General features: G+C 37.1%; 1 protein-coding gene and 1 long non-coding RNA gene across 2 annotated transcripts in view; one reads left to right on the forward strand and one right to left on the reverse strand.

The window, feature by feature from the left end:
- LOC129740308 (calcium-activated chloride channel regulator 1-like) overlaps nt 1-24802 on the forward strand; it is a 241765-nt gene that overhangs the window by 87289 nt on the left and 129674 nt on the right. The window lies entirely within an intron of this gene.
- On the reverse strand, nt 13468-14229 carry LOC129740309 (uncharacterized). The gene is made up of 3 exons (XR_008736200.1): nt 13808-14229; nt 13618-13743; nt 13468-13554 (listed from the first exon to the last, which is right to left on the reverse strand). It is a non-coding gene; the product is annotated as an uncharacterized LOC129740309 (long non-coding RNA).

Raw genomic sequence — 24802 nt, forward strand, 5'->3', positions numbered from 1 at the left:
GCCGAGATCAATACTGAAAATTAGATTGGATTGTATGGGTAGAGGGTTAATCTTTGAAGCTTCGTCTCCTTTTTTGCTTTTTTTGCAAAAAGTTGCTGTTTCTTGTAAAAATTGGAAAGCATCGATCCTCAACCTCCGATTTTTAAGGCGGATCGATACATCTGAATCGATCTTGAAGACCTATCTCGTTCTGAAGATCGAACAGTCCTAAGATCGGCTCAGCAGGCAGGTGTTCTGTCAACTTAGCTAGATCACTAGCCTCATAGAGATAAACTGATAGTGCTATGAATGCAGCGCCCACAAATTCGATTTTGAATTAAAAATGTCAACCGATAAGACAAAAATTTGAGCCTTGCATACAAGCTTTCATGTAAGGTTTGTTTTGGGCTCAAGTACTTGTATGCAAGGTTGCAATGTCTCCTGCCTTGCACTCAAAACTCTCATGTATTGATTCAAACTTGCACAACTCTTGAAAAGTTCGGGTATAGCCAGGAGATTCGAACCTCGACTTGCTGGTTGAGAAGCGCGCAAGATACCACGGAGCCAAGCCTGGTGCATTCCAAGTCAGAAAAACACCACTGGTTGTATCAAAGGAGGTATTCTTTTTTCAAAACGATTAAAACGAAGATTTTTCTGAAAAATATGTTTTACGGGAACTTCAGGTGACTCTTGTCACGTAAAAGTTACTCAGGAACTTCCATCGCCCTTTGAAACGATAAACTATCGATAACGGAACTTCTAAGCGCTTTTAGTGTATCTTCTTTCAGAAAGGTCGATAACGTTCGCTTAACACTTTCTAACGCACCGTTAAGATACTTCTATGTGTTTTAAAGAAACTTTATGGGAATTCTACATGTCGACATGTCAAAAATGTCTGTCAATTTCGACATTTTCAACCTAGAGAGCAGCGCTTCTATTCTGTAGGCGTGAGTAGCTTTTGTAATCAAAACAATATGATTAAGGTCAATGACATAGACCATGATAGACTGGCAAAATAGCAAATCTGTCATCTGGTTGTCAGAGTAATCTGTCAACCGGATTTTTTAGGAGAGTAGAAATTTTTTGACATTCTATTCTCTTAAATGCTAAATAGCATTCTCTCCAGCCACCTAAACGATCTTGAAAGTAGCTTTAGGAACTCAAATTTTGGGCTGATTAGCGTTCTCTTCAGACAGAAACGAGAGCTGATTGAGCTTCTATGAAACCTTTTTAAGGGAATTTTGGGTGCTTGGGTAGTATCTCGTTGAGATGGGTTTGAGTATACCTTTTACAATTAAGGTAGTAAGGAATCATGGAAAATGGCTGTCTATACGAAAAAACAAAAATAATTTCAGGTCAAAATATCCGTTATCATGCATTGCAGCGTAACCACAGTTCATATCAGTCTGTCAAATTTCAAAGGTAGCAGAAACGGTTGAACTAAGACTGAAAAATGATACGTATACTAATCTACAACTTCCCCCATTAGCTGCACTAAAACTTCTTTATACGCTGAAACAGAACTTCAGTTTGCCTTTATTCAGCCAGCAAGATGAAACAGCAATCATGCTTTACCTCAGCTTTTGTTCAGCGAGTTGGCGTTATTAATCAACCAAAATGTTTATTGGGATAAACCGAATTTTAAAGAATTCTTAGGTAATTTCAAGTGGAAGCCCTTCCCTCAGAATGGGGTAGGTTTGTAGCTACTTACATGCACAATTATCGACTCCAAAAATAGTTCTTATAAATTTAGACAAAACCAGAATTCTTCAAATATAAATGTTTAAAAAAAAATCAGAGTCTCGATTTTTAGATTGAACCTTTTCCACTGTCCAGAACTGGACGGAAGACAGCAATATATATAGAAGTGTTGTGATCAGTCCAGCTCCACCGAGGCAGAACAAGGGAAAAAGCTCAGCAAAATTGATCAAAACTTTTCCACTCGATTAGATCCGACAGATCCCCCGGTCCGTATAGGGCCAGAACAGACTAGTGTGGAGGCAAGCAATGTGACCAAACATGACCATTCGCCGTGCCATGAGGTATTGAGGTTTTTCCATTTAATCCACTCATCCCACCTTTCCTTTCAGGTGTTATTACGAGCAGCTTAAGAGCCTCCGGTTACTTGGTTCCCTTTTTGCTTCTCTTCCCTACTTCATGTTCATCAATCAGAAAAATGGCCCCTCCGCAAAAACTGAGCATTAAACTCGATATGTTTTGTTTTATGAGCCCTTTCTTCCGACGTTATTCTTATTAAAGCTTCTCAAGTACACTACCGGTTGATGGTTGATGGGGAACCGGGACTGGTTGTTTGGTAGTCATTGCCAGAATGATGGATGAAATTAGTTTTTTGGGACCATGTGGTCGACCGAAAATTTAACGGACAAATGATGATGATGATTATTCTAAACTGGGCATCACCGTACAACCCTTGGCAGTTGCTGATGTTTTTTGAGAGTTGGTTAACGATTCAAGAAATTATCGCCCAACCCAAAACCCAAATCGCCAGAATGCCTTTTCTTATTGTGGTGTTCTATGGAAAAGGAAACGCACCATTTAATCCGAATGTTTGTCCGATTGGATTATAATGATGCTAATTAATCACGAACATCATTCCGGGAACAATGGACGATTTAAATGCCATTGTTTCTTCAATTGTTAGCAAAACCATCTGTTGTTCGAAAGCTTCAATGATTTTCTTAAAATTTTTAAACATATTAATCACTTTATAAAGCGAACCTCACATTGAGTAGATTCAACAATGGGTTCAAAGTAAAGTTTACGAATTACCTTAAAATAAATGTAAGTAGAGGTTTACATTCTCTGAAAGTGGAGTAAACAATGTTTGGTTCATTTTCAATATGACAATACGTCCTCACATGGGCAAACAAGCCATGTAGGGCACGCAGTTCTCCAACTTTTTGCTTTTGGCGTGATTAGAAAAAACCACTCAGTGTTTAAAATTTTTGGGTGTTTTTGTCACATCTGGCACGGAACAGTTTTTTTTGTCCTTTGCTTCTCCAACACTCCGACAACGGCTAGTCAGCAACGAGTGTCACTAAAGTCTATCTTCAAAGAAAGTTGAACATTTACCGCAAACCATAGAAGGAGTTTTTCCCCGGAGAGGAAATGAGGGCTGGCGAAGACGAACCAAAATACGTAAAAGAGACAACGGAAGAAAAAATATTTTCACATCCGAGTGGGTAAGCTGCCAGCAAACGGTGCAGATTATGTGCAACTTTGGATAAACTCTGGAGAAAACCGAAAAAAAAATAACTATGCAAATTCACTTCTCGGAAGGCACCGTCATACGCATGGCGCACATATGTGCTCCGTGTGCAGGGCCAAATTTAAAATAGTTTCAACTAAAAGCTAGTGCCTTTCGGATGTCGAATGACGACAATATGCACAGCATACGGTTTCCGGGCATTTCCCTTAAAAGTTTCCTTCGAACGGGCCATAACTTGGGCCAGGACTGAGGGAAACGGAAAGTTCGGCGGTTTGAAAATGTGCGCACTTATTATGGCCTTTTTTATCATTATGATAACTTTCTTAAAGTAGACACAATAAAATAAATGGTAACATATTATAGATTTTTAAAGGCTGAGTGCTGAATTCATGGTCAGTTCTTTAATTTGATCAAATTCATGGTTTTTAAAGTACATATTTTCAAATTCCAAAAGAAACTTCTGATTAGAGATTTTAGATGATCAAGAAATCATATTAAAATACACAAAAAGATTAACTTTCTTCAGTAAAATAGCTTTAGGAATCACGCATTTTGTCACACGTTGTATGATGTTTTAGCATAGAACTCCAATTTATTTTTTTTCCTCTAGTAATAAATAACTTACATCATGTTGAAAATGCCTGAATGATTGCAAAACAGTCTGTGCTTTGAGGCAAAAATTATTGCTCATCATGACAAATCACAAAATTAAGAGCAAACTGACAGTGTAGATACTACAAGCTTCGAATGTACTTACCACATGGGGACTAATATGGCGCATACCATCACGTTTAAGAGAAACTAGAACTTAAATTTGCGCGATTTTTAACTGATCGTTTCTATGGATAATGTGATCAAAAAGCTAATGTATATCTGTATATGTGTACCTAGTTGTTTTGACTTGAAAAAGAGACAAATGGATTGCTCGTAATTTATTAAAATTACTAGTAATCAAGATCACTACAATCAACGTATAAGTTATAAAAAAAAGAAAAAGCTAAAGTAAAGTAAGGAGTGTTCATTTTATAAAACGGACACCTAAATGTTACGATAAAAAGTAGACGTTTAACCCAAATTTCATGAAACTGGTTTCATCGTGTATAAAAGTTTGTTGACAAAGCACTGACATTTTTTTTGTGAGAAAGCGACTGGATATCGTAAAATGGGACGAATTGATAGAGAAACCCGTGTTTTTATAATTTAAAAGTACTGCTCAGATGGACTATCGTGTAGAAATTGCAAAGCTAGTGAAACGATCGAAGTCTGCGGTTTATCAAATCATCAGGAATTGGAGAGCACCATACTCTTGAAGATTTACCGAAATCCGAAACCAGAAGAGGCACAGTGAATCAACAAATTGAGAAGAAATGTGTTTAGCTTTTGTTGTCACATGAACACAACTCTTTCCGAAGAATTGCCAAGAATCTGAAAATTTCTGTTGGGACCGTCCAAAACATAACACGAAGGAACCACATTAAGACCTACAGGAAGCAGAGACATCCTAAACGGAGCGCGGAACAGCACAAACGAGCGAAGCAGCAATGTCGGAGACTGGATACGATTTTGAAGAAGCAAAGTAACCGTTGCGTTGTGATGGACGATGAAACTTATTGCAATCTGGACACAGCCGCTCTTCCTGGGCCACAATTTTCCAACGCAATTGTCGGTAAGGAGTTGCCTCATGATAAGCGCTCCATTGAAATCAAAAAGTATGGTAAAAAAGTGCTTGTTTGGCAAGCTAACTACTCTTGCGAAGAAAGAAGTTCGCCATATTTCACAACAGGTACCGTCAATGGTGAAAATTATCGTAAGGAATGCATCGAAAAACGCGTTCCTCTTTATCGTCATCAAACAAGCCCACAATTGTTCAGGCCTGACCTTGCTTCCGCACACTACGCTTCAGCTACTATCAAACTACTGAAATCCTTCAAGATATGTTTTGTTGAGAAAGAGGACAATCCGTTAAATTGTCCTGAGCTGCGCATGGTAGAGCGTTAGTGTGCAATCATCAAGCGCAATCTTCGGGAAGATGGTAGAGAAGCACAGTCCATCGACAAGTTCACGAAAATGTGGACAAAAGCTAGCCGAAGAGTCAAGTCGGAAACTGTAAAGAGTCTTATGAGAGGAGTTCGAAGAAGAGTGCACCAATTTTATCGTTGAAATCTTTTGGTTTAATTCCTCACTTTCTTCTTGTTTTGGATTAGTTTTGCAATGTTTTACAGTAAGCCCTATGTAATTTGATCAATAAATGAATAAGATATCGTTAAAAGTGTCCGTTTTATAAAATGAACACTCCTTATATCTAGTAACTCTTTGGTTAAAAGCTGGGGGAGGAAGACTGAAATTTGCTGTATCGTTTTCTGTATCGCTTTTTTACTGTTCGGCAAAAAGCCAGCAATTATTGAAAAGATTTGTAATCGTTCAAATTTTAACTTTAGATGATCAGTTTCATGTAGCGAGTCATTTAACTCAGTTGTATAGGTGCTAAATTTAGATTTAGCTATTTGTAGAACAATCATTAACCATTTTTATTTATCAGCTTCAAAACTTTGTAAAATTTGTAAGAGCAAAACAAAACCAAATTAAATGATTGTTTTGTGCAAAACAAGTGCTTTTCAGCATCAAACAAGTTTTATTAAAAATCACTAAATAAGAAAGTAAAATTTTGAACCTTCGCACTGGCCGGTAGATTGATGAGAGAAATTTGACGTTTGAAAGTTTTTTTTTCTTTTTTTTATTCAGTCTTCCTCCCCCAGGTTAAAAGTGTTCCAGATGAAGTTGATAAAATCACTATGAAAAGTATGCAAAAATGTACAAGCTTGTGTTCAAAGGTTAATCTTGGAGATCATAAAAATCGGTGTTTGAAGTGTGCTATTTCTAGCCACTGGTACTAGTACAACCGTGAACCTAGTTGACTTCCAAGTATTTCTTACGACCCTTTGGGTAGATGAAGGAACTAAGTAGTGTTTGTAAAAGTACAAACGACTACGTTTAAATGTTTTATAAGCCTTATCTACTGTATCCAAAAAGACTCATCTACTCATTCGTAGATCATAAACATAACTTTTAAGGCTTAGTTCTTTTAGAATTGGGACACTTTCTTTTGTTATAGCTACGTTGCATGTAATCGGACATGACAAACTTTGGTAGCGTTGAGTTGGTAATAAAACTTGTCTTTTTTCCCGGAGTGTTCCCGAAGTATTGACCATACACGAAAAGAAGCTTTTTGCACAAGGAATCACAAAAAAATTTTGCACAATTTACTTCAAAATTGTGCATCAATCAATTCAAATCAATTCAAAAACTGTTGTATTCACAATAAAATTCTATGGCTATTGTAGTGAGAAATGGTTGAAATAACGGCAAGAATGTAGTTTAAAGTTTGTATTTGCAAAAGTTTTTAAAAAAGTATCATGATTGACAAGAATCTGCTTCTGTGGTGAGAAAGCCTGCGTTTTCGTGACAAAAACAATTGTTTTCGCTGACTTCAAATACCTTTAAAGAGTATTCTAGTTTGTTAACTTCGCGTTCTTCGGTCTCAACTCAACGAAATTACATTTATTTGATTTTTATGATGACTCTGTAATGTTCCGGTAAGATTCCGTCAGCTCAGCTGACATTCGCGTGGAAACGTGTTTCAGTGGCACATAAATAACCAAATTGTGGAAATGGAAGAAAAAGGGTACAGTCACTTAAAATATTGATTAGACGAGGTGGGAAAAACACTGACCGATACAATGAATGAAAAAGTGTGCGTTTACTGAGATTCAGAATAGTTATATTTCATAAGGGAGGACACGAAATTTTTGCAACACCGAAAATGTCATACCAATTTTCTTATAATATTCGAATCAAAAAAAATTTAGCCTTTTTTTATAAATATACTCACTTCAAAAACCAAAAGAAAAGTTAATCGATTGAACCTTGAGTGTGAAATTGAACGCATTTTCGCTTTATGTCCTCCATCAAAGTCTTTACAGTCTTTGACTGTCTTCTTGCTCTTCCGAAGCTATCGCTTCATTATTGCCCAGTTAGGCGATTTTTGATTCACTGCCCAGTACTGCTCTACCGGGTGCAGCTCCGGACAATTTGGCGGTGTAAAATTCCGTTTCTATTTCTGGAGGGAAATCAACTACGAACTCTACTAAGTTAAACTGTACAACGTTGATCGACGGTTTTTACGCCATCACGCGATGCGCGACGAGTCTGAACTGGCCCACGGCCCGCGACGAGGGTCCCGACTCGGGAAGGGATGCCAGATGTCGATCCCCAAATAAACACGCTAAATAATATAGTTTTAGCCATCCATTACATTCCCCTTCTACTCCATTAAAAAATGAGAAAAAAATGCCTACTTTTGTCAATTTTCACAGGACAAATACAGAAAATAACAACTTCAATATTACCCACATTTTTTAAAATATGCATACGCTTTTTCTTAGCCTTACTTTAAATACAGCTGAAAATGAAATGAAGTTACTAATCGCGTTAATTTTTGAAGCCCACTGAATGTTTTTAGTGAGGACGAAAAAATAGAAAATGTTTCAATTTTAACTTGTTTTGATTTCCATTTACTCAAACTTAATTAGATAAAAAGGAAATTTATAAAAACTTGACCAAATCATTACACAATAATTTTACGCAGAATTATTATTGTGGTTAAAGGTTTATAATTAATGAGGATACGCTATACTTTTCCTTTCAGTGTATCAGTTCATTATGTGCATGGGTTATCTAGACCTACATTTTATAATTTCTTTTTTGATCGTGTACTAATGTCAACAAAACAAAAAAAGTCATCCGTTTGTTTTCGTTTCTTAGTTTACTCGTCCAGCAATGGGAAAAATCGAAAAGTTATCCGCTTCCAGCAACCAGCACCACAAACGATGGAGTAAACGTCTTGCCAAGAGTAAACGGCTTCTTCCAATTTATGCTCACAGTGGCATTTTTGCATATTTCTTGTGATGTTTCCCTAAATGTTCCGGCTCTCACGCAGGTTCCGGTTTTATCGTAAACCCTCCAGCTACGAAGGATGTTCCGCATGGATTCGAGTATGGGCCGCAAGACATGGCATTAATCCACCAACACCACGGTTGTGCGCATCAGGGTATTCCAACTAGTTGGACTCAGAACGGGTCACGCAATCCTTGGACTAGGCTCGTTAACTCCGCAATCCAAGAAACTGCGCTGCACGAAGAGTATGTTTGAAGATGAATACTACGCTAGGTCTGGACACCCAATATGCCTGGAACTAACTATCATAAGCCGTTATCCTAATTATGCTCACCAAAGCTGAGTTGATCATGCACAAACGGAGAACACACTGATCGATGGTGGTGCACAGGACAAAATGTTGGCCTTATTTTAAACACGACTACACAACTCCCGGTATGGTTTGTCCGAATAATGTACTAGTTATTAACTTGCTGACCGTTGTTCAATGTTAGCAGCTAGATATTCGTCTCCTTAAGCTTAGTGAGATTTCATAATAATGCACGTTAAGATGTTAGTGTTGTCGACAGTTTCAACTATAATATTTACATACAGAAGCGAAGCATAAAACAGACACGAAATGTTTGAAAGGGTACTTCTACGTTTCAGTTCTGGTTTGTCAGTAAACGGTAACCATACTGTTGTTGTATTTGAATTATTCAAAGTTTATAATGCAAGCAGTTTCTAGAACTGGTAAGCTAAACTCATTCAATGATCCATGATTCAATTAGCAACGAGTTTTAGAAAACAATATTCAAATTTTCAAACAATAGTTTTCTGAAGTTCTATAAACAAATTCGAAACCCACCTTACTCTCTCTACAAATAGACTGAAATATCTTCATGACGGCTGCACCTGATTTCGAAAGGATTGAAGGAAGTATTAAAATTACTAAACATTCTTGGATTAAATTAATTAATACTGTCGCTATGCGTCGAGCCAAAACTTATAGATTAATTTCAAACCGTCTTACAGTGTTCAATAATTGTGTTCATATATCCACGTATTTTCCACACTTTTTTTGTCTGGTGACAGTCATGCTTAGTTGTCAGATATTCTTAACCTTCCAAAATTTTGAAGGATCGTTTCCTTCGGTTCATTTCTGTCATCGGAAACCCTAGGTATTTTCGAAAGGAGGGTTTTAAACTACAGAATCAGGTAAATATAGGTGGAACCCTGACTCGAATCAAAATTAGTTTAACTGTCCAAGTTTCTATAGTCAAGACGATCCTGAGCCAATGTAATAGGAAACTCTTCCGGGATGTGATTCATCACCCAAGAACACCTAACCTGCGTTCACCGTCGCATTTTTTTTATTCTAAAAAACTTCCAATAGTTTAAAAAGGCCGTGCTATTGTTCAAACCAAGCTATGCTTGAACAATCAGGATTTTTTTGGAAATATTTTACGTTCCACTCCGATGACATTAGACCGCTAGTTGTGTGATGCATATCTTCATCCTTTTCGATAGCTAGCGAGAGCTCATCAGTACTGTTAATTTATGCTAGACAAAACGTACGATCAATGATTTTCTTTTATTTCAAGTTCTGCAACCAATGAAAGTTTTGAACTTGCTCTGGCTACTATTGGCAACTGAAACTTAGTAGTCCGTGAGCATTTTTCCCACTTGTATTCTTTAGATTAGCACTCCTTCTTAACATACCACTGTGGTCGCCGATTCAATTCGTATAGTTAATCATGACCCTTTCCCAGAACTGAACTTTTTTCCTAAGTTTTCTATTGAGCTGACTTGTCTCAAATCCAGAACTGGTCTACGTTTCAATTTAAAAGCTGGTAATCCTACCAAATCAGCGCCAATCGCTTAACAAGCTGACATCTAATCACCTTTCGTGCTAACATACTTCGTTTAACAAGCTATGGTTTTGTATGGAAGCTGGCTTTTCTGCATGAATGCCGGTGCTTCCGCCTAGGAGCTGGCATACTTCCTGGACACTGGCATTTATCCCTGGGGCTGGCATTTCCGCCTGGGAGCTGGCATTTCTGCCTGGATACTGGCATTTCTGCCTGGATACTGGCATTTCTGCCTGGATACTGGCATTTCTGCCTGGACACTGGCGTTTCCGCCTGGGAGCTGGCATTTCTGCCTGGATACTGGCGTTTCCGCCTGGGAGCTGGCATTTCTGCCTGGACACTGGCGTTTCCGCCTGGGGCTGGCATTTCTGCCTGGATACTGGCGTTGCCGCCTGGATACTGGCATTTCTGCCTGGACACTGGCGTTTCCGCCTGGATACTGGCATTTCTACCTGGACACTGGCGTTTCCGCCTGGGAGCTGGCATTTCTGCCTGGATACTGGCGTTTCCGCCTGGATACTGGCATTTCTGCCTGGACACTGGCGTTTCCGCCTGGGGCTGGCATTTCTGCCTGGATACTGGCGTTTCCGCCTGGATACTGGCATTTCTGCCTGGACACTGGCGTTTCCGCCTGGATACTGGCATTTCTGCCTGGACACTGGCGTTTCCGCCTGGGGGCTGGCATTTCTGCCTGGATACTGGCATTTCTGCCTGGACACTGGCGTTTCCGCCTGGGAGCTGGCATTTCTGCCTGGATACTGGCGTTTCCGCCTGGATACTGGCATTTCTGCCTGGACACTGGCGTTTCCGCCTGGATACTGGCATTTCTGCCTGGACACTGGCGTTTCCGCCTGGATACTGGCATTTCTGCCTGGGGGCTGGCGTTTCCGCCTGGGGGCTGGCATTTCTGCCTGGATACTGGCATTTCTGCCTGGACACTGGCGTTTCCGCCTGGGAGCTGGCATTTCTGCCTGGACACTGGCGTTTCCGCCTGGGAGCTGGCATTTCTGCCTGGACACTGGCGTTTCCGCCTGGAAGCTGGCATTTCTGCCGGGACGCTGGCGTTTCCGCTTAGAAGCTGACATTTCTCACTACTGGAAAATTCGGCCATTTACTTGCTTTTCCTTCAAAAGGAATTTTTTTATTTTAAATGGGCACTAAATATTTACCAAAGCCGGCCGCCATTTTGATCCTTCGTTGGATTTGTTTCGAAGACACTGAGGAGTTCCCTCCTTTAATCACGATAAAAAAATTTACCTGCAGTTAACTTTATAGACTTAAAAACCTGGCAGGATTCGCCAATGTAAAATTCCGTTTGTTTTCTGGAGGGAAATCAACTACGAACTCTACTAAGTTAAACTGTACAACGTTGATCGACGGTTTTTACGCCATCACGCGATGCGCGACGAGTCTGAACTGGCCCACGGCCCGCGACGAGGGTCCCGACTCGGGAAGGGATGCCAGATGTCGATCCCCAAATAAACACGCTAAATAATATAGTTTTAGCCATCCATTACAGGCGGGTTCCTGTCCTTTGGCACAAAAGGACAGGATTCGCCTCAAAACACTCCAGAACACTTTTAAAATAGTGGTATGATGCCAAATCTGGCCAAAATATCAGAGATTCGTCGTGCTGCTGCAAGATCTGCAAAAGGGGCTTTTCGAGGCATTCAGATTTGTGAATCTTGCCATTTACTGTGCCCTTTGTCACGAAAGGCTCACTTCTCAGTCCGCAAGAGCAGATGGCCTGCCAAACGAGATATTTGTTGGTGAACTTCGACATTTTCTTCTTCTTAAATTTGTCGTCCCCATCGAACTTGCTCTTGCCGGTGAAAAACTCCTACCCCGGAATCTGCACAAAATCGGCTTTTATATACGTTTCGTCGTCCATTACACAGCAGCCATATTTTGTCAGCATCTTTTCGTAGAGCCCGAGTTATAGCCGTCGATTGTTGCCGCTCAAGTTCTGTACCTTGTATGTATTTATGTAGTTCAGTTCTCTTCTTTGCATGCTGGACGTAGTTCTGCGACTTTCCGATCTTTTTAGCCAAATCACGGCTTGAGACGCTCCTGGAACCGTTTCAACACTCTGGAATCGGTTGAATGGTGACTATTCAACATTTTTCTTAACTGCCGGTGCGACAGGTCAGAAAATTTCGGGTGTTTGGAAAGTATTTGTTCTCTCGACACGCGATGGTTCATCTCCATTTTCGTTTAATCGAAAAACACGAATTCGAGTTTGACAGCATGTAAACAATACACATTAATTAGATTGTGTGCAAAATTTGATTGATTTTTACCATACCGTAATAATTTCGTATTCACCCTTTACAAACAACGTTAAATAATTTTTTCCCAATATTTTCGTAAATTGTTCATTTCCTACTCGAATTACGGTTTCTAAGATACACCAATTCATAACTGTCCCATTTCTAAAAGAACTAAGGTTTAGTAGATACCAAAAGAATCCACCGAACATATTCATCTTACGCCTAAGTGGTGCACATAAACTTCGGCGCATAAAATAATTAAATCAACATATCAGCCAATTTCATTATTTGTTGGTAAAAATCAAATCTATCAGGAATGAATAAATCTCCAGAAATGTTTGTGGAAGCTTCTTCCAAGTAGCGATTCCTGGAACATTATTTAGTTTCAAAAACACCCAGATTCAATTAGTTCTGTTTTCCGAGCGCTATAATATTCATAACAATAATTCTTTAATTTGAAGCAGCGCTTCTTTTGCTCACCGAATTATTCCAAATTACTGCTCTAACTATCCTTCAGTGAAGTTCTAAAGCAAACGAAAGAAGATGCATTAAAATATTTTACTGTCACGTCTTGTAGGAGCAAAAAAAAAACCGACAAAATTAACCCTGATGCATTTTATCCAGCTACAACACAAAAGGAATAGTTCCAAACGCAAGGAAAGCAATCATCAAAACACTCTCACAAGTGCTTAAATTAGGTTCGTTTTTTCTTGCTTCCCATCCAACTCTCGTTGTTTGTTATGAAAAATAAATACTTGAAAGCCACCGCACTTTCGACGTGGGTAAATTTATGTCCCTACACTGACCGAAATCTGGCTATAAGCTTTATCAGATTTTTTAGTGATTTTGCACTAAAAGAAAATCCAATACTTTTTACAACTGTATACACAAAATGAAATGCATAGATTTTCGTACCGATTTTCTTTATTGGAAATTCCAATGAATATTATAGTTTTTCGATTTGATTTCAATTACAATTCAATGCAATGAAATAAATGTTTTCGTTTTTTTCGGATTTCTTTTAAATGATTTATTGCGATTTGAGTTTTGATTTTTTTATTGACAAATTATTTAGGTATGGCGGTCGTGTGCATGGTTTAAACAAACATGTTCAGCTGAAAGTGGTCGACGTTCCTTTTTCAAATGCTGGAACCTGCTCCTAATCCACCGTAATTGATAAAAATTACCGCTTGATGCACACGAGCATCGTTCCGGAAGTCGATCGCGCGAGCCGAGGTATTGGGTTGGCGTTCCGGAGGCGAAAATTGATTACCTTAAATAAAAATGAAAGACATATTTCTACTGAACAAAAATGTTGGATATGATTTATCCTTACCTGATGCCCGACGAAAATCTTGATCGTAATTTGAATATCCCGTTCAGGTGAAGTTCTTTCTCCGGAACAATCTCCTCGATTGATCTGGTTGGTGCGCTTCTATTACACAACCGAAACATAGTTTTGCTGTGGAGAAAGCGATACGAAGGATTTGAATAGTTGGAAAAAATGAAACATTTTACTTACGTACCTGCTTCACAATCCAATAATCATTAATTTCCCGTGCTTTTTCCTTCCTCCACTAAATGATAGTCCGGTTTCAATACAAATATGGAACAATTGGAACGGGCAGCCGTTCTTCGAAAATTTACAGCCTGATCCCAACATTATTGTTTCTGAATGTAAACCACATCTACTAAAAACTATACGTAATCATGTTTATGAAATTTATAAGATTTTCAGATATATTTCATTTGGTGTAGTATTGCAGAGCGAACGTATAAAATTTATTAGATTTTTGAATAGTTTTCTCTAGATACATCAGCGCCAAAAAATAATTGTACAGTCTATTGACTTTTATAATAAAATTTATTGGATTTTCCAGTACTTTATATCCATCCTTCCTAAAATAAAAGCTATTAAAACGATCCAATGAATTTTATTGCTCGATTTGGTTGAGTGTACATGGCTGAGATAGTTGTATGTTGTGACAGACTGAAGAACGTTTGGACGACAAAAAAAAAGCGAATGAGTAGAGAGCTAGTATAGAAAGGAAGAAATCTGAGCCGCAGCGAGACACAGTTCAGCTGAAGTTCAAGTACTGTGATTTTGTCGTTTTTTATCTACAAACTTTGTCGTTTGCTTCAGATTTTCAGTTTCTCCAGAGGTTTCCTTCATTTGTTTTATTTGAAAAGTCAAGAGCATTATGTTTCTTCGGTGCGTCGGCGAAATGCATCCTCGTACCTCCATGCAAGATGATGTCTTTCAGACTTGATGCGTTGTTTGCCAGTTGCACATGTCGATTTGATAAATCGGAGTCTGGATCTAATTATTCCGGCCAAGTTTTGCATGTGTACGATGCGTCCCGAACGGAGGATCTGGTAGCACTGTTTTGTTTTGGACGTGTATCGTGTGCGAAGAGATAAAATTGTTTAATTTAAAGTGTTGTGATCGAAATTCCAACTAGTTTTTCAGTTGTACCGATGTGCAAAGTGCTGCTGCTTTGGTGTAGCTAATAATTTGGATGTTCCATGCATAGCGAGGCAGATTAATTGTGTTTTAGTTCTGTGTTTTTTCGTCTTTGGATGTCTGATGACGCCATCATGGGAAGTTTTGTAATAGCTTTCTGAAACTCAAGTTGAGATGGCGCTAATATCAGAAAGTTTCTAACTTCAATACAACGCCATCTTCAGGTATTTATTAATGTATATTGTAGCGACATCTGTTGAGGATTTTTATGACTTGAGGTATGTTTTCTTCTTTTTTAATTATACTAGAATTCCAAAGTTTAAATAAATTCCAAGATTAATTAAAGAACGTTCTTAGCAAGGTGTAATGTTAGTGTTCAAATTTGTAGGCAAAGCTTAGCATATTGAAGGATATTTAGGATGAGGTTATATTTAAAAGCTAACTTTTCGTAATGTCTTGTCGAAGCGATGTAATTTGAATTAGAAGCTCTAGGTGAAACGTAATAGCAAAATACGAATACAAACTATAGAAAGCTCCATAGAATGTTTCGATAGAGACGTAACAGAAGTAACTTTTGTTCACATTCTTTTCACACTATATTTCTCATTGTAAAAAGGAAATGGGACAGTGGTTAATTTAGCAAACAGGAATTATTAAAATACAGGGTAATTATAATACTCTATCTAATTAAATTTCAACATAATTCTATAGGCTTTCTTCAGAAAGCATCGTGACTTTCTGCTGTCTCAAGTAAATACAATGTCGGTCCTCATCTAAAGTTTCGAAGTATTATTTTTTGTTAGAACGTAAGCAAAACAACATCTAACAATCCTTGAAGAGCATAAGTGTATTTCGGAGGATGAACATTTTTAACAAAGATCTTAAATTCTATTTGATTTATTGATTAGCCCGATTAAACAAACACTCCGAAAACCAGCAGAGCGTTACAATTAAGAACCAAAGCGTTGAATGCAGAAAATGTTTAGGAGAACTTGAAAGAAGTTGAGAATACTATCAAACTTATTTTGATTTAAATTAAAAGACAAGAAATGATTTGAAATTATTTACATGATGAAATATTGAAGTTATGTTTTTTCCGGGTATCGTATTGCATATCTAGAAAATTTGTTTTCAATCTTATTGAATAGGTTATAAAACGTTCAGTTTGGCTTTTTTTTTAGTTTCAGACTAGAATCAGTTAATCCAAGAACAATAACTACTGGTTTTAAGGTTTTTATAAGTTTTCTTGCTCTTAAAAGATAAACGTTTAAAATTATGTCAATTGCAAAAAACATACTTCTCAGGATTGATAAATTATACACATAAAAGTTCAATAAACTGATCACGTTCAAGAAGTATATAGGGTAGGTATAACAAAAAAAAATCAATGTGATAGTTTTATCATTGCGAGTATACCAGTCTTAAGTTTAATTTGGGTTTCGAACAAAATCACGCGATGAAAACTAAAAACAATAAGCGAATCAAAGGTTTGCCGCATTCTTAATTCTGTTTGAAGGGAAAAAGTGTATTATGAAATTTTGAACGAAGCAACTAATGCATGATGTTCTCGTTTATCGATGTGTTAGGACGAAGAGGTATTATGATAAGGAAGTAATATTAAATTCTTTGGAAATTAAAATCCAAATTTTTTTTCAATCTGCTTTAAACTCACAGCTAGAAAATGATTTGTAACGGTGTAAAAAATAGTTGATTCTTATCCGTAAATATGGCATCTCGGAAAAAAGAATAATATGACGGTGGGGAATGGAGATAGAGAATTTTTTTATTGAAACATACTATGAGTATGCTCAAAACTGTCAGAAAATTTCAACAATAAACTCTCGCATTAATGTTGCTACCTGTTTCAATAGCAGGTGAATCAAATAAACTGGTTATTCATTAGAATCTTAATATTAAAAAAAACAATAATTCATAAACAAAGCATTAAATAAGATTTGACTTCATTATTATTTAATTTTTCAAAAAGCAGGTAAACTGCTTACTTTTCTGATATAAGAGGTGGGCATTTTTTTTTTTTTTTTAAGTATACGTGAGTATAAATAGAAATTGTTCCTTAAGCATTTCGGGTTTTATGAATCAAAGTGTATGTGCGTAGTTAATCAAGCTAAGCTTAGCTTAGCTTTTGAAAAAATTTATTTGTATAGTAGGATTAAAAGCTATATAAATCACTTAAACGCAACATGACGTCAAAACGCTCTTAATACTAGTTTAAGAAAATGAGGCAAAGGAGAAAAAGAATTTAAAGAATTTCCAAAATGGCAATTATCATGAAAAACAGTTTCAAATCGGTATGTTTGCATATTCTAAGATAATGATTCGTAAACTCGTCAAAAAACTCGTCGTCTTCCGAAGTAAAATGCCTTAATAAAAATACATGCGATTTATAAATATTCTAAAATAATACATTTTCAAACCAAGTTATTTTATGTCTTCAGCCATGAAAGCCCTTTTGCAAATTCTTTTCTTTAACAGGGAACAAGGATAGGGAAAAGAGCTAGATGGCTTAGGAAGAAATGTGGATGGTTATTATTTTCCTTCAATATATATTACTCGGTAAATTTTAGTTGAATGCTATTCGATTGCCTCGTAGAAATAGGAGTTTCCTTATGAAATGTCCAGGAGCATAGAAGGTGTAGGAAAATACGATCGCACCATTGACCAAAATGGATCCTGATCTTTACCTTTTTCTAACTAACACAACCCCTTCCTTTGATACTTGAATATAGATTCGCAGACGTACAGACGGTTTCCATAGTTGGTGATACTTACTTATTTCTGGTTCTGATTGTTTCAAAATTATTTTTGGAGTATGCAGAAGCATGAAGTTGCTAGTTGAACCTAAAGAGTATCAAACTAACATTCCTTCCGTTATCCCCATTGACTACTAGGACGTGGCCGGCGCCGTTATTAATCATTTCAAAGACGGAGAGCATGAGTTTTGTACATTGAGAATGAACTGCTAATCCCAAGCACCATTCTTTTGGACTTTGTGCAAAATTGATGGCCTCGATTAATCACGGAGTAGCAACCATTGGCGACGTGGAACTTGTTCTGCTTAGCCACGCCAGCGATCATGGAATTCGAAATGCATAGATTGCAAACAAATGTAAAAAACAGAGTTCAACTAAGATAGATATTATAAAACCTTTTTATCAAGCATTTCTAGTTCAATGATCTAAGGTGGATATGAGTAGTCAAACAAGCTAAGCTAAGCTAAGCTGTACGATGCGTCCCGAACGCGGTTCAATCGATCATTCTGACAAATCACAATTCATCTTAGATGATGGTGGAGGAGAATTAGTTAGTCAGTCATTTGAATAACCAACACCAAGCGAAAAATCACCCCCGACCAACTGTCGCCATGTAAGAAAATTATTCCAGAAACCATTGCTAGCCATCAGCCGATAGCCATCAATTACCACAAGCACATGTGTTGTTTGTCGACAGACGGCATTCAATCAGACCCATCTATTCGCTCGTCTAGGGAATCATATCGAATTAATCGTGGAAAAATGAGTACGATTAGAACCGGAGAGGCGGAGGGCACGGAACTTGATGCCATATCATTACAATTCCATCAACCGATAGATCTCCTCCAAAATACTATTATTTTGGCCTTCCGAACCGATGCATGGAAGAAACCACGAAACATCTGTCAAGTCCGGAGGCAAACCAACAACAAAAAACCCAACAGAATCAGGTGTTTTCTCATGCTTTGGGGCTAACTTGGCCCGAGGAGGGTTGAGAAATAAATGATGGTGATGACTTTTTGTTTTAGTTCTTGATTGGTTCATACACGGTCGGTACCATGTTGCATAGACACCACAACGAAATAACTACTCAAACTGGGGCCGAATAAGGTTTCATTTGATTGGGAGATAATTTCCTACCCGGCAGAAGGCCGAGCTGCCTGCTTTAGCTGCTGTTTTGGGGGTTGATTGAACAATTTTGAAGGAATTTGGTTTTTCGGGTCACGAAAAGCGTAGATTTGGGTTGCAAACTTGGTACAAGTTCCATGATTGCAAGATCGATCATATACATGTAATTGTTGCACTGATCTTGATTTTGTACCAAATCTTTGTTTTTTTGGATTTGCGCTTTTATCACAAATCAGAAAATTTTCATTTTTTTTAAACTAGGGTAAATGTACCCGACCTTGCCACCTAAGGCATGGTTTACCCTTTTTTTCAACATTCCAACCTTCCTGTTGAGTGCACCATAGAACATCCTTTGAAGAATTTACTTGCTAACTTGCTTAGAGTTCAACGAAAATATGTTTTCTCTATGGAACTTTCAATAATGTGAGCGAAATGCACGCAAAGTACTCACTGCGATGCTCCAATTACTTGGCCGTCGTACCAATTGTTTGCCGTTTCGATGATCCGATTCTTGGCCACCAGCAATGTGCAATAGATCTTTACCAACGATGCTCAATTGACAGTTAACAGAATCGTTCGTTATTCTGAATATAAGGCCACTGACAGAATGACGTCAGCTGAGCGTAAAGTTCTATGCGACGATGGAACACCGGGCTTCACTCATACAACAAAAAGGCTTTTGAAAACATTGATGAAATTTGGTTGGAACAGAAGCACAAAATAAGCTTTCATTTCTAAAAGTCGGAAGTCCAGAATTTCCGCCAATTTTTTTTTTTTAATTTTTAACACTTTAAACTTTTTACTCATTTAAACAAAGTGATGATTATAAACACCTCAGGTTGTTTCAGAATATTTGTGTATGAACAGGAATCATTGGTTTATGAATGACAACCAAACTTTCATCAGGGGGACCGATTCAGAAACGAATTGTGTCCGCGAGTGGTTTGAACTTTCTTTTTTTATGAACATTAATCCATTTGATGAAATCTAATCTAACATATTTTGTAAGCAAACTTTTTAAACTGAACACTTCAAAAATTTCCTCCAAGATGTATACAGTAAGTAAGTTATGAAGGACTGATAAAATCAGAATAGAGCCAATCAATCTAAGTTCAAAAGTTTTGAAAGACTTTTTCAGAAATTTATTTTAGAAAGAACATTAAAATTCTTATGATCCAAAGTCAAATTTCTCCGTGCTAAATAGATAAGCACGTTAGCTCCTTTAGCCTAACGATTCTTACACAAAAATAAAGATTTCCAAACTGATTCTATCAAGGAAAATAGAAATCTCTGTTGGAAAATGCAAACGTTTATCAAAATCTATGAACCAGACGGCGTATGGGGGAAATTGGGCAACACAAACATTGAATACACAATTTTTCTTCGGCCGCGTTGCAGCAGAAAGGGCCATGTCAAATTTCGAAAACCAACTAATGTTATACTAAAACTACAAAAATGACAAAAATGACAAAAATGACAAAAATGACAAAAATGATAAAAATGACAAAAATGACAAAAATGACAAAAATGACAAAAATGACAAAAATGACAAAAATGACAAAAATGACAAAAATGACAAAAATGACAAAAATGACAAAAATGACAAAAATGACAAAAATGACAAAAATGACAAAAACGACAAAAATGACAAAAATGACAAAAATGACAAAAATGACAAAAAATGACAAAAATGACAAAAATGACAAAAATGACAAAAATGACAAAAATGACAAAAATGACAAAAATGACAAAAATAACAAAAATGACAAAAATGACAAAAATGACAAAAATGACAAAAATGACAAAAATGACAAAAATGACAAAAATTACAAAAATGACAAAAATGACAAAAATGACAAAAGTGACAAAAATGACAAAAATGACAAAAATGACAAAAATGACAAAAATGACAAAAATGACAAAAATGACAAAAATTACAAAAATTACAAAAATTACAAAAATTACAAAAATTACAAAAATTACAAAAATTACAAAAATGACAAAAATGACAAAAATGACAAAAATGACAAAAATGACAAAAATGACAAAAATGACAAAAATGACAAAAATGACAAAAATGACAAAAATGACAAAAATGACAAAAATGACAAAAATGACAAAAATGACAAAAATGACAAAAATGACAAAAATGACAAAAATGACAAAAATGACAAAAATGACAAAAATGACAAAAATGACAAAAATGACAAAAATGACAAAAATGACAAAAATGACAAAAATGACAAAAATGACAAAAATGACAAAAATGACAAAAATGACAAAAATGACAAAAATGACAAAAATGACAAAAATGACAAAAATGACAAGAATGACAAAAATGACAAAAAAGACAAGAATGACAAAAATGACAAAAATTACAAAAATGGCAAAAATTACAAAAATGACAAAAATTACAAAAATGACAAAAATTACAAAAATGACAAAAAATTACAAAAATGACAAAAATGACAAAAATGACAAAAATGACAAAAATGACAAAAATGACAAAAATGACAAAAATGACAAAAATGACAAAAATGACAAAAATGACAAAAATGACAAAAATGACAAAAATGACAAAAATGACAAAAATGACAAAAATGACAAAAATGACAAAAATGACAAAAATGACAAAAATGACAAAAATGACAAAAATGACAAAAATGACAAAAATGACAAAAATGACAAAAATGACAAAAATGACAAAAATGACAAAAATGACAAAAATGACAAAAATGACAAAAATGACAAAAATGACAAAAATGACAAAAATGACAAAAATGACAAAAATGACAAAAATGACAAAAATGACAAAAATGACAAAAATGACAAAAATGACAAAAATGACAAAAATGACAAAAATGACAAAAATGACAAAAATGACAAAAATGACAAAAATGACAAAAATGACAAAAATAACAAAATGACAAAAATGACAAAAATGACAAAAATGACAGAAATGACAAAAATTACAAAAATTACAAAAATTACAAAAATTACAAAAATTACAAAAATTACAAAAATTACAAAAATTACAAAAATTACAAAAATTACAAAAATTACAAAAATTACAAAAATTTCAAAAATTACAAAAATTTCAAAAATTACAAAAATTACAAAAATTACAAAAAATACAAAAATTACAAAAATTACAAAAATTACAAAAATTTCGAAATTTTAAAATATTGAGAGAATTTTCATTGTAAGAAGTTATCGATATTTGGAGATCACACCCATCGCAATCCGATCGGTTTGCATGGTTACAACTTGTTAAATTATTCTGAAGTGGATAATGTCCTGTAGCTGGGGCATTTTGAGACATGTTCCCTTGCTCTTTTTTCTGGTTTCTGATCTAGAACCATACATAAGAATGGTATTCTCCAACCCAAGAACTACACGATGAATGCCAAGACAACGCCGAAGGCGCGAAATAACCGCTAAATTATGCATCCCGGTGCGTGTCGTGCACTAAATTTAGTCGAACGAAACAATGCCCTCGAATGGATTTGGGTTTCCGAACTATGTAGGTACCTTCATCTCTTCCGGAGGCGGTTCTGATTTTGCACGCATTTTTGCCATCACATCGGAATCGAATTGGGGATCAAGGAATGGTTCGAGAGAACAGAAACAACAAAAATTACAAACGTGCATGGTGGATCGTGATGGCCGGAGGGACAACTTTGAATGGTTAATTGAACCGTTTTTTTTTTTTTTCATTCTTAAGGTGGGGCTCAAGTTTCTTTCTGGGTGTGGATTCTCAAAAACTGAAATTCGGAGAAATATTTTCAGCAGCTTAAGCCAACCTGCCCAATAGCTAAATTGCGCTTCCCGGTAATCGATAAAGCGTAAACGAAAGTCACACGCCACCAGTAATTATCTGATTATCCCCCCTAGAAATGGTCCATAATTAATTTGACTGTTCGACTTGACTCCGTGGAAGGATTTCTTCTGTCATTTGGTAACGTAAATGCAACCGTAAACATAGTTGCAAAGGTAGAATAAAAATAACACCACTCCTGTTTCCAGAGAGGGGAAAGAACCCGAAGGAAGCCACTGCCATCAACCATAAGTAGCTTTGCTAGTAGCTTGTACTATTATAGTAGTAAACTTGTCAGACAGATTTACGCCGCGTGGCGTAAAGACCGTAACTAATTACCCGGTTCTTCAGTACGTTCTTTGGCGTGTGGTGGTTGTCGTTTGTCAAGAAACCTTACAATCCCTATGCAGTGAAAGCTGTAAAGAATCCATGTGGTGTACGTACATGACTACACATTCCATTCCATTCAGAACGGAAAACTTTCCGAAAACGCTAGAAATAGCATTTCTGGGGGTTGGCAGGGATGAGGAAAAAAGAAAAACAACCGAAACTTGTTGTTGGCAAACCTCATCCAGTCAGGAATGTACAGGAATCGGGGGAAGGAGTTGCTCGAACACACTGGAGGCTTCGATTGGTGGTAGAATTATTGATTTCGATTTCCGGCCCAAGGTGCACATGTGTGACGCGCTCATATTTTCTGCCCTTTTCAATACCAACTGGAACCGAGCAGGGCTCCCAGTTCCGTCATTTATTTTTAACGACAGGATGATTTAACTATTGCTGCTGTCGGTTTGTTGTATAATTTTTTGAAAAGCTGCAATCAACAAATATTGTTAGGCGATGATTGCCAATACTGCTGATTGAAGGGTTATTGGAAAATTTCTTTTATTTTTGCGGTATAAAAATTAGAAACAGCAAGTGTTACTTTTGTTGGTACGCCCATTTTAAAAACTGAATCTTTGGAGCACTAGACACGAAAGCAAAGTCCAAAGTGAACGAACTCCGGTATTACCGTGTTGTTACTGGTCGGTATAAGCGTGAAAATACAAACAAATCCACACCCATAGAAGAGTTTGCAAAATCTAATGCCTATTTAGCAAATCTCTGTTCCGAAAATGCCTCAAAGTGTACTGTACCAAAGACGATATGATTGGAAAAGTACTAGGGTAACGGACTTATTTTGGACCAGAGGACCAATTTTAGACCACCTTGTCTAGCTCTCTTATAAAACCAAAAATCATGAAATTTTTTAGCAAATATTGTTGAAACCCGGGCACTTAATGTAATGCACTAATTTTTTTCATTATTAGATGCTTTATAATAGAGCTAGACAAGGTGGTCTAAAATTGGTCCTCTGGTCAAAAATAAGTCCGTTACCCTACTGGCATAAAGACTCGAGCTCACAAGAAAAATGATGCATAACTACAACATACAAAAAAAACATTTTATGGGATTTTCATCCCATTGGATAATTCATCCCAAAAAAATATATTGAGAATAGCACTCACTGCAACATTCTAATCTCGGCTTGCCAATCCGATAACTTACCCAGAGCACCAACTGAGTCGGTTAGCAAACGAAAGTTTATTATCGGTTTGGCCGATGTTTTTTTTTTCATCCGCCTTTTTTTCATCCTGATGGAAATGGGATGGGAATGGGATGGGAATGGGATGGGAATGGGATGGGAATGGGATGGGAATGGGATGGGAATGGGATGGGAATGGGATGGGAATGGGATGGGAATGGGATGGGAATGGGATGGGAATGGGATGGGAATGGGATGGGAATGGGATGGGAATGGGATGGGAATGGGATGGGAATGGGATGGGAATGGGATGGGAATGGGATGGGAATGGGATGGGAATGGGATGGGAATGGGATGGGAATGGGATGGGAATGGGATAAGAATGGGATGGGAATGGGATGGGAATGGGATGGGAATGGGATGGGAATGGGATGGGAATGGGATGGGAATGGGATGGGAATGGGATGGGAATGGGATGGGAATGGGATGGGAATGGGATGGGAATGGGATGGGAATGGGATGGGAATGGGATGGGAATGGGATGGGAATGGGATGGGAATGGGATGGGAATGGGATGGGAATGGGATGGGAATGGGATGGGAATGGGATGGGAATGGGATGGGAATGGGATGGGAATGGGATGGGAATGGGATGGGAATGGGATGGAAATGGGATGGGAATGGGATGGGAATGGGATGGGAATGGGATGGGAATGGGATGGGAATGGAATGGGAATGGGATGGGAATGGGATGGGAATGGGATGGGAATGGGATGGGAATGGGATGGGAATGGGATGGGAATGGGATGGGAATGGG

The sequence above is a fragment of the Uranotaenia lowii genome, chromosome 1 (genome assembly GCF_029784155.1).
Source record: "Uranotaenia lowii strain MFRU-FL chromosome 1, ASM2978415v1, whole genome shotgun sequence".
NCBI lineage: Eukaryota > Metazoa > Arthropoda > Insecta > Diptera > Culicidae > Uranotaenia > Uranotaenia lowii.